A 12015-nucleotide genomic window follows, 5' to 3' on the forward strand; every position below is an offset into this window, starting at 1 on the left:
ACTCGGGCCTATTAATTATGATTTCTTATGAAAATTTTGTAAGCCTTCTTTATGATTAGGGTGTGTTTCTAAACTTGGAAAAATAAGCCATCTTTATTATTTTCTAAGTGTGTTTCTAATTATCCTATATGACTTAATTCTCAGGCTCAAAACTCATCGTTATTCCAAAGTTAACCATACCGAGGGAGGGCTAGGATCAGTAAAATTGTTCCCACTACTATGGCCCCCTAACTCTCAATATAGAACCCTGGTTCATTGATTTGTATCCACTCTCACCGAACTTAATCATTATTTATTAAATTTATTATTTATTATGATTGCAAGATAAAAATCAAACTCATACATGTCATCAAAATAACAATAATATTAATTTGGAAAAATAGTTTTCACTAAGTACAATCATAAAGGCAAATAATAAATAAAATAAATAAAGAAACTAATCTATTCTAAAAATCGGGATCTTCTACATCAGATCCTTCATCTAACATGTCATCATCTATCTCTTCATAATCATCATTTTCGTGAGCCTCAAAAATTCCTCGGGGAAGATTCGTAAAGATTATATTATTTTGTTCTTGTGTGAATTGGAATTCCATCTTAGAGGTAAACCTAATTATGAGAAAATAATATCTCATAGCCGGTGGTATTTCATCTTCAACATCTATTATCTCCCATATTTCTTCCAAAGCAGCAATTACAAAAGGAAAATCTCTAAAAAGCCTAATTACTAAAATATATTGCTCTGTAGCTCTCATCATTATTTGCTTAGTTGTTTGGAGATGAACTATTTGATTATGGAATAAAAGAAATCTACGAGTGATTCTCTCCAATATTCCTATTGTATTTCTTGGTTCTCTAATTATTTTTAAGGTCTTAATGGCTCGGATATTTTTATATGTTAAAGCTCCATCCATATCTTAATTGAAAATATAGGACTAAAATGTTAGCTAAAACACATAAACATAATAACTAAAACATAAATACTTACATTGGCGGTTAGATTCGGAGCTTGAGCGTGTGTATCAAGGAGAATTTCATGTAAATGGACCGTATGCTCTGATACCAACTGTAATGACCCAACTATTTCTAAGACTTAGACCATTAAAAATACTAGACATAACTACTACTTTGAAGAGAACATACATGAGAAATATTCATAACTTTATTGAAAATTTAAAATAATATTTGTAATACAAAAATGAGCTCATTGTTTTTAAATAAAACATATCTTTAAATGAAACTATTTACAAGCTAAATGCGGAAAAATACATAAAAAAAATGTAATTTAAAGAGACTAAAAAAAAATAATGTTGTCCTCGAATCGACACGCAGCCCATCCACTCCATTCACCTCAACACACATGCCAAGCTTCCAAGAATCCTTTCGCCTTTGTATCTATTTTCTTGCATCAAAGTAAAAAATAAAGGAGTGAGCCTAATGCCCAGCAAGGAAAATCTACTAACATATATATATATATATATAACATAAAACGTAAACATAAGACTATAACAAAACATATACTATAAAACATATATCACAATTCTAATCCATGTACATGGTAAACATTGGGGTTTACTAGCTAAGCAACTATAAGCCTCAAAATACATTGAGGTTTGCTAGCTAAGCAACTATAAGCCCCAAAAAACATAAAAATATTGGGGTTTTCTATTTAAGCAACTATAAGCCCCAAAAACATATATATCATAACATAACATATTTTAGCATAATCATAACATATAAGCATATAATAACTATCCTATTTTCCTTACCAAAATCGGGATAATTGAGAACAAATGCGGGACTTGGAACACTCCTAAAACCAACAATAAAAATGGTGAGTATTTCTAAAGAGTAAAGAATAAATGTGGAAACTAAACCTTCAAGAAGAAACTTACCAAGAAAGATCTTTAAGTTTCAAGAGCCTAATCAAAAACCAATATCAAAAGTTAGGATCTGAATAAAAGGACTAAAGAAAACTAAAGAGTCTTAAAGGATTGAACTTAAAGAAAAAGAGTACCTTAGTTGACCTTATGGATTGGTCTAACTCCAATACCGAAATACATTAAACCTCACTTTCCAAGTATTTTATAAAGCTTAAGAATGGCAAAGCTTTTTCCTAACTGAAGTGTTTATCACTCTATGGTAGTACTAGCACCTTGGAGTCTGATCACAGCTGAAGAGTGAGTGGAAGGGCTGGGTACTAGGTCCTATTTATAGAGGTAAGAGGTGAAACTAACCCCATTTTGATTTGAATAAAAATAATGAATAAAATTGAAAATATATGAATATTCGTCAGTCAAAGGCTTAAGACTCGGTCAAAACATTCAGAGGTAGGTCTAAGTAGTCAAGGCTTGATTTTAAAATTAAAACAAAATTTTTAAAAAATAACTTAGGGAGCCGAGCCTCCATTCGTACGTTCGTGCAACGTCAACATGTTTTCCGTATCCTTCTTCAGGCGATATCGGCTCCAATGCTGCGATATATCGGCATATGTGAATATTTTAAACACGTAATTGTACTTTTTCAGCATAATTAAGGTTGGATAACTACTTTGACTGAGTCAAACTACGACCCTAATAGTTTCTGGTGAAGACTAAAGCTTATATTTCCTTATTTTATCATTAAAATACTAATTCCTTAATAATCATGCTTATGAGAAGTGTCATATTCTTATTGGCTCCATCTAAACCTTAGGTTATAATAAGAAATATATTTAGGACTAGCAATATTAATCAAACCTTATGTTATAATTAATATTCTTAAACTATAGGTTAAAATTATAAAATCCATAACTATTACTAGGAGTTTCCAACTAAGTCCCGGTTTGAATCAAAATCCACGAAATCTAGAATACTACTACTACTACTAATAAGCTAACTAAGTAAACATTCTGGGACTCTACAGAATGTACAAGCTAGGGATGGTTTTGAGTATTTCGTCACTTTCATTGATGATTACTCTGGATACTCATGTTTTTACCTAATGCATCGGAAATCAGAAACATTTTCAAAGTTTTAGGAATTCCTAGCAATGGCTCAGAACCAATCAAGTAAAACATTAAAAATCTTGCGATCTGATAGGGGTGGAGAATATTTGGATATGCAGTGCCAAGATCATTTAATTGAACTTGGGATTTTATCACAACTTACTGCCCCAAGTACTCCTCAAAAAAATGGTGTGGCAGAACGCCGAAACAAAACTTTATTGGAAATGGTTAAATGCATGCGTAGTTACTCAACTCTACCAACTTCGCTTTGGGGACATGCAATTGAAACCGTGAATGACATTCTCAATGTCGTGTCATCTAAATCAATCCCCAAAACACCTTTAGAACGTTGGAATGGACATGAACATAGTTTACGCCATTATAGAATCTAGGGGTGTCCGCCCACATCCTGAGGAAAAAGGAAGGAAAGCTAGAACCGCGAACTGAAGTTTGCATGTTTGTTGGCTATCCTAAGGGTACTCGGGGTGGACTTTTCTATAGTTATTCAGAAAAGAAAGTGTTTACTTCTACGAATGTTACTTTTCTGGAAAATGATTATGTCCAAAACTTCAAACCACGCGTCAAAGTAGTTTTAGAGGAGATGGTTAAAGAATTAACTCCAACCAATGTTCCATCGTCATCAACGCGAGTTGATGATGAAATTCCCACTCTTCATGTCCAACCAACGCAAGTCAATTTCAATGAAGAAAGTACCATTGTTCATGAGCAAACAGCCACGGCGCCTCGTCGTAGTGGGAGGGTTTCTAGGAACCCAGTTCACTATGGTTTGGATGGTGAAACCAATATGGTTGTTGGTGACATTGGTGACGATGATCCGTTGTCTTACAAACAGGCAATGGCTAGCCCTGAAAAGGAAATATAGCTTGAAGCCATGAAAAAAGGAAATGGAGTCCATGTACTCAAATTCTATCTAGAATCTTGTGGAAGCACCTAGTGACTTTAGGGCCATTGGGTGCAAGTGGATCTACAAGAAGAAATGAGGTGTTGATGGAAATATTGAGACTTATAAAGCTCGATTAGTGGCAAAGGGTTACACCTAAAGAGAAGGCGTGGACTATGAGGAAACTCTTAGTCTGGTAGCCATGCTCAAGTCCATTCGCATCATCCTATCCATATCAGCCGCTCTCGACTATGAGATCTGGAAAATGGACGTCAAGACAGCTTTTCTTAATGGAAAGTTTGATGAAATCATTTATATGGATCAACCAAAAGGATTTAAAGTAGCTGGACAAGAAGAAAATTTTTACAAGTTCAATAGGTCTATTTATGGACTTAAGCAAGCTTCTCGTTCTTGGAATCTTAGGTTTGATGAAATAATCAAAACCTATGGCTTTGAACAAAATATTGACGAGCCTTGTGTTTCCCAACTAAAGGCAAACCAAATAGTGGTATTCTTGGTTCTTCATGTAGAATATATCTTACTCATTGGAAACAATGTTAAGAAATTATCAGATGTGAAGAATTGGTTGAGCACTCAATTCCAGATGAAGGATTTGGGCAAAGCAAGCTATGTTCAAGGTATCCAGATCAGTAGGGATAGAAAGAACGGACTCTTAGCTTTATCTCAAGCAGCTTACATATATAAAGTGCCTGAACGTTTCTTAATGAAAATTTCCAAGAAATGACGTTTACCGTCCTGCCATGGAATTCATCTTTCAAAGAAGCAGTCTCCCCAGACTCCTGAAGAGGAAGATGCAATGAGAAAATTTCCTTACGCATCTGCAGTTGGAAGTCTGATATATGCCATGCTGTGTACTAGATCAGATATCTGCTATGCAATGGGAGTAGTGAGCAGGTATCAATCAAACCCAAGACCGGAACATTGGTAGCAGTTAAGCATATCCTGAAGTATTTAAGATGGACTATGGATTAAGTTAGTCTACAAGGGTGGTGTTCTGGACCCTGTAGGCTACACTGATTCAGATTTTCAAACTGATGTCGATGACAAGATGTCTACTTCTGGAATGGTGTTACTCTTGGGGGTGGAGCTGTGATATGGAGAAGCGTAAAGCAGTCTGCAATCTCAGATTCCACCATGGAGGCTGAGTACATAGCCGCATCAGAAGCAACTAAGGAAATAGTCTGGCTAAAGAAGTTCTATTCGGATCTTGGTGCTATTCCAGACATGGATAAACCACTTGTGTTGTTTTGTGACAATACAGGAGCAATAGCTAACTCGAAAGAACCTCGAAGTCACAAAAAGAGTAAGCATATAGAAAGGAAGTATCACATTATACGAGAATATGTGGCCAGGGGAGATGTGAAGGTTATGAAGATTGCATTTGAAGACTGTAACGCCCTGGTTATCCCAGAACAGTTACGGTGAACCGAAAATTTGACTCGCTACTCGAGTCCTATGGTTAAAAACATGCTTCTAGTGTTATTAACAGGCTAAGGTGGAAAACCAATAAAAATGAAAGGATATATTTTTATTAAGTACATAAAACTGTTCATGGGCCCATCAAAACGTTTACAAGTTATTTACAACTCAAACTGGTCATTACTATTTCAAATTTATAAACTCGCCGACCTAAGCGGCGAAAATTGGGTAAACCCCCTAGTTCCTCTGAAAACTCCTTGGCCGTGGTGGTCAAGCAATCGCATATGTACACAACACCACCTAAGCTCCCCACTCAAGGCAGGGTGAGCTTCTCACTCCCTTTACCTACACCACATAGCACCCATGAGCCAAGGCCCAGCAAGAAAACACAATATAGCATGATATAATATCAACAATGATCATAATAATCATTCAGGACTTTCAGTCCAAAATAGAGGAGTGACAATTGGAAAAGTCACTAAAGTGGGTACAGCTCCCTTTAGCCATGTGACGATAGGGTCACCGGGGCTTAGCAGATAAGTGAACATTTCACTAGCTTAAACAGGTTAGGTGCATGATGACTACTCATCAACATAACCTACCTCATCACCATAGAGTCATAACCATGGAACATTGTTCCCTAGCCATGTGACAAACAGTCACCTAGGCCTTAGGCCCTGGCTCTGAGTAACTAGTCCTAGACTAGCCAAGCGCTTATAAGTTTCATCTACCTTAGGGTCGGCCCAGCATTAATGTCTTAGAGTCATTCAACGCTGATATCGATTATATCTAATCTATATTCGGCTCTGCGTTCAGGACGCTTATGTCATTTCTGACTCTTAGGTCAGTGATACGTGACCAGTGACGTCCCTGACTAATCAGTGCCATACACAACTAAACAACATTCAGTAGCATTTAATATGCAATCAATGTCCACATTTATCAACCAACATGCCTCAACAAAAATCATGCATGTCATATACACAGGGTGCAGTTTTCTTACCTCTGATTCGAGCGAGAATGAATAAAAGAACGATCTAACTTTTAGTCCTTTAGCGGTCACCTAGTCATAACCAAATATGAGACACCGTCAATAAAATGATTAACAAAGGTTCCCAAACCAAGATCTAGCCTCCGGGACATCAATCCTCACTAATCTGGGTAGTAAGAACCATCCCGAGGTCTAAAACCAAGTTCCCGGGTCCAAAACACTCAAACGGGCTCAAACCTGCCCAAGGGCTGCGGCCCTAACACCTTGAGTTGTGGCCCCCATCCACTCCAGGAGCAAGGGCCGCCACGCCCTACACCCAGGGCCGCGGCGCCCAGCATGGCCAAATCACACCACCAGCTTCTTCAAGCTAAGGTCGCAGTGCCCAAGAACAGGGCCGCGGCCCCCAACCCAGAACCATCCCCAAACTCGGTTTCCATCATCCCAAACCCTCCAAAAACATACCTAAACACTTCCAAATCAACAAATCAAAGTTCCGAAGCTTCCCAATGATCCAAAACCATCAAATCCCGAGGCTCAAACGAACCAAAAACTCAACGGTTCACAAAATCCAATTCGAAGCTTATAAACGCTAAAAGCTCAAAACTTAAAACTTAGATTACCTTTGATTAGGTTGTTTCTCTTCAAATCCTTCGGTCAAGAAGCTTCTAATCTTTCCTAGGATTGCTATGTCTCGATCCTCGCTTGATTCCAACTCCTAGAACTCGAGATTTCTTCGAAAATGCCTCGAACGGTAAAACGAACTAATGGGAAGAGAACGAGAGATTTTCTAACGTACGGTTCTATCTAACAAGCTACTTCAAGCTTAAGTAACCTCAAATAAAACCTAGTGCTTGGGGTCCCGAAAACACCCCCGGGGACATTATAATCAAAACTCCCAGAATTTCCTCCTAATCTCATTAACTCTCAATTTATCATCAAATAACATTCTCATTACTCAATATCCCAATAAAAGACCCCCGTTATGACAAAACCGCTAATTTATAATATAAGACTGTCTCATGGCGAATAGCTTGAATATATCTCCATAATAATTGGATCTCATTCAAAAATCACAATATGCACCCAAAATACACAAATATGTCATCAACAGCCAAATTACCAGAACACCCTAATAATCAAATATGGACCCACATGCATGCATATAACATCATAATATAATTCACATAAACATGCATATATTCATTTAATGGCATAATTAAACAGTTATGGCCCTCCCAGCCTACTAATCCAGCCATTAAACCGCATTAGGGATTTCGGGGCATTACAACTATCCCCTCCTTACAGAAATTTCGTCCTCGAAATTTACCTAAACAGCTCGGGATACTGACTTTGCATATCTGATTCCAGCTCCCAGGTCGCTTCCTTGACCTTGTTGTTCCTCCAGAACACCTTAACCAAAGGTATCGTCTTATTCCTGAGGACCTTATCCTTTCTGTCAAGTATCTAGACTGGCTGCTCCTCAAAGGAGAGATCTGGCTCAAGCTCCAGATCTTCATAACTCAAAATATGATTCACATCAGATACATACCTCTGAAGAGTTGAAACATGAAACACATTATGCACGGCCGACAACGCCGAAGGCAAAGCCAATCTGTAAGCCACTTGACCAACCCTCTCCAGGATCTCAAATGGACCTACAAACCTAGGACTTAGCTTGCCCTTCTTCCAAAACCTTCTCACCCCTTTCCATGGCGAGACTCTAAGGAAGACATAGTCTCTCACTTGGAACTCCACATTCCTGCGCTTGGGATCTGCATGGCTCTTTTGCCTACTCTAAGAAGCGAGCATCCGGGCTCTAATCTTCTCAATGGCCTCACTAGTCCTCTGAACTGCCTCAGGACCCAAGTATCTCATTTCACCTGTCTCATCCCAATAAATGGGAGATTTGCACTTCCTACCATACGACATCTCATAAGGTGCAACTCCAATGGTAGACTAATAACTGCTGTTGTAGGAGAACTCTATCAAAGGTAGATACTTACTCCAAGATCCACCAAAGTCCAGCACACATGCTCGAATCATGTCTTCTAATATCTGGATCATCCTTTGAGATTGCCCATTTGTCTGAGGATGATAAGCAGTACTGAACTTCAACTGTGTCCCCATGGCCTTCTGCAAACTTCCCCAAAACTTGGAAGTAAAAGTAGGGTCCCGATCTGACACGATCGACCTAGGCTCTCCATGGAGGTGCACGATCTCTCTCACATAGAGATCTGCATACTGATCAACTGTATATGTAGTCCTCACTGGCAAGAAATGAGCTGACTTGGTGTAGGGATCCACTATCACCCAAATAGAATCATGCTGACCAACAGTCCTGGGTAAGCCCACGACGAAATCCATCGTGATGTCCTCCCACTTCCACTCTAGGGTATCCAGAGGCTGCAATAACCCTGTCGACCTCTGATGCTTAGTCTTGACTTGTTGACTTGTCAAGCACTTAGCCACATACTCTACTACATCTCTCTTCATCACTGGCCACCAATACAACAATCTCACATCCTGATACATCTTCGTGGTGACTGGATGCAAAGAATAAGGTGTAGTATGAGATTCATCCAGAATCTCTCGCCTCAAAGCAGTGTCTAACGGAACACATATCCGCCCCTTATATTTCAACAAGCCTAACTCAGACACTGTATAATCTCTGGATGCTCCAGCCAAAACATCCTCGCTGATCTTGATTAGCTGTAGATCACTCAGCTGACCCTCCATAATTCTCTCCAACAGCGTAGACTATAGTGAAATATTAGCCAACTAGCCCACCAGCAACTCTATACCAGCTCTGGTCATATCATCTGCTAACTCTCTGGCTATCAGCCTCATACCATAAATTTGTCCCGGACCCTTCTGGCTTAAAGCATCAGCTACCACGTTGGCCTTTCCTAGATGATACAAAATCTCACAATCATAATCTTTTACTAACTCCAGCCAATGCCTTTGTCTCATATTCAAGTCTTTCTGTGTGAAGAAGTATTTCAGGCTCTTGTGGTCTGTATAGATCTCACTCTTCTCTCCATAAAGATAATGCATCCATATCTTTAAAGCAAAGACCACAGCCGCCAACTCTAAATCATGAGTGTAATATCTCTTTTTATACTCCTTCAACTGACGAGACGCATAAGCAACTACTTTCTCTGATTGCATCAGAACACAGCCCAAACCCTGATGAGAATCATCACAATAAATCACAAACTTCTCCCGATCTGTTGGAAGACTCAAAATCGGAGTTGTAATCAATCTCTACTTCAGTTCCTGGAAGCTGTTCTCACATTTATCTGACCACACAAATTTCTGGCTCTTGCGTGTCAGCTCAGTCAATGCAGTAGCAATCTTTGAGAAGCCTTCCACGAAACACCTATAATAACCTGCCAATCCAAGGAAACTTCTAACCTCAGAAGCATTTCTTGGCCTTGGCCAATCTTTGACCGCTTCAATCTTCGCTGGATCTACCTTAATCCCCTCCTTACTGACAATGTGCCAAAGAAAGGATACCTGAGATAACCAGAACTCACATTTCTTGAATTTCGCAAACAATCTATGTTCCCTCAGTCTTTGTAGAACCAACCTCAGATGCTGCTCATGCTCCGACTCAGTCTGAGAATATACAAGAATATCAACGATGAAGACTAACACAAACTGGTCCAGATAATCCTTGAACACTCTGTTAATCATATCCATAAAAGCAGCAGGGGCATTAGTCAATCCAAATGACATAACTAAGAACTCATAATGCTCATACCTGGTATGAAAAGCATTCTTTGGTATATCTCCTTCCTTGACCCTCAACTGATGATAACCAGAACAAAGGTCGATCTTTGAGAATACCTTCTTACCTTGCAACTTATCAAACAGATCATCTATCTTTGGCAAAGGATACTTGTTCTTAATTGTCAACTTATTCAGTTCTCTGTAATCAATACACATCCTCAGAGAACCATCCTTCTTCTTCACAAACAGAACTGGCGCACACCAAGGTGAGAAGCTAGGTCTGATATAACCCAAATCCAACAGTTCCTGCAGCTATACTTTTAATTCTTTCAACTCAGCTGGGGCCATTCTGTAAGGTGCTCTAGACACTAGCTCCGTCCGTGGTGCCAGTTCTATAACGAACTCAATTTCTCTATGCGGTGGCAACCCTGGCAAATCTTCTAGAAACACATCCAGGAATTCGCAAACAAGTCTGGTCTCTTCTGGTCTCACTGGCACGACCTGAGTGGTATCAACCACACTGGCTAAGAATCCAATACAACCTCCTTGCAATAAATCCCTAGCCCTCAATACAACAATCATAGGTACACGAGGTCCATGCATAGTACCAACAAACACAAAAGGATCATCACCTTCAGGCTCAAAGGTGATCATCTTCCTTCTGCAATCAATAGTTGCTCCATACTTTGCCAACCAATCCATACCCAAAATCACATCGAAGTCAGTCATAACCAACTCTATTAAATCCACTGACAATTCTCTGCCCTCCACTGTCACTGGCAAAGATCTGACCCATCTCCTGGATACCACTAACTCTCCAGTGGGTAACAAAGTTCCAAACCCCACAGCAGAAGAATCACAGGGTCTACACAGTCTATCAATAATACTACTAGCAACAAAAGAGTGTGTAGCACCAAAATCAATCAATACATTATAAGGGGTTCCAGCACTAAGAAGCTGACCTGTAACTACTGAGGGACAAGCCTCGGCTTCTGCTTGTGTCAATGCGAACACTCGAGCTGGGGCCGAGTTGTCCGCCTTCCTGGGTTCTTCTTTTCTTGCCTTAGGGCAATCCTTTTTTAGATGACCCACTGCTCCACATGAGAAGCAGGCCATTTCCCTACACTCTCCCAAATGATGCCTCTTGCAGCTAGGGGATATAGGATAAGACTTCTAGGCTTCACTACAATCTAGACGACCCATTGAAACACCACAGGGTCGCCTATCAGGACCTGGAACTGGGAAGGTGTCAGGAACCTTCCTCTTCTACTTACTGGGGCCTCCACCTCTACTAGAACCCACAAATGGAGGACCTATTCTCCTGAAATCCTTCATGGCGGCATTATCTTGCTAGATCTTGTTCTCTGCACTCTCAACTGTGAGTGCCTTCTCAACCACCTGTGCATAGGTAGTAACCCCAGCCACAGTAGTGATACATACATCACGGGCTAATCTGGGATGTAGCCCCTGAAGAAATCTCTCTCTTCTGGTCCCATCAGTGGGCACCAACTCCATGGAAATTTTTGTCAAACGATCAAACTTTAAGGCATACTCAGTGACTGAAAAATTTCCCTAAAGTAGCCTAATGAACTCATCGGCCTTTGCTGCCCTGATAGCATCATTATAGTATTTCTCATTAAACAGAGTTTGAAACTCTTCCCAACTCAGGGCATTAACATTTCTGGTCTGGGTAATAACCTCCCACCAGATTCGGGCATCCTCCCAAAACATATAAGTGGCACAGGCCCTCTCATTACCAGTTACCCTCATAAAATCAAGGATAGTGGTAATCATACTCATCCATTGCTCCGCCTTGGCAGGATCTGCACTGCCCTAAAAAACTGGAGGTTGTTGCTTCCTAAACCTTTCATAAAGAGGCTCCCATTTATTTCCAACCTTAGGTTGATGATCAGCTGCTGGCACCAACACAGGAGGTGCCTCTGATACACTAGCCACTTTAGGCGC

Source organism: Humulus lupulus, chromosome 6, assembly GCF_963169125.1.
Source record: "Humulus lupulus chromosome 6, drHumLupu1.1, whole genome shotgun sequence".
NCBI lineage: Eukaryota > Viridiplantae > Streptophyta > Magnoliopsida > Rosales > Cannabaceae > Humulus > Humulus lupulus.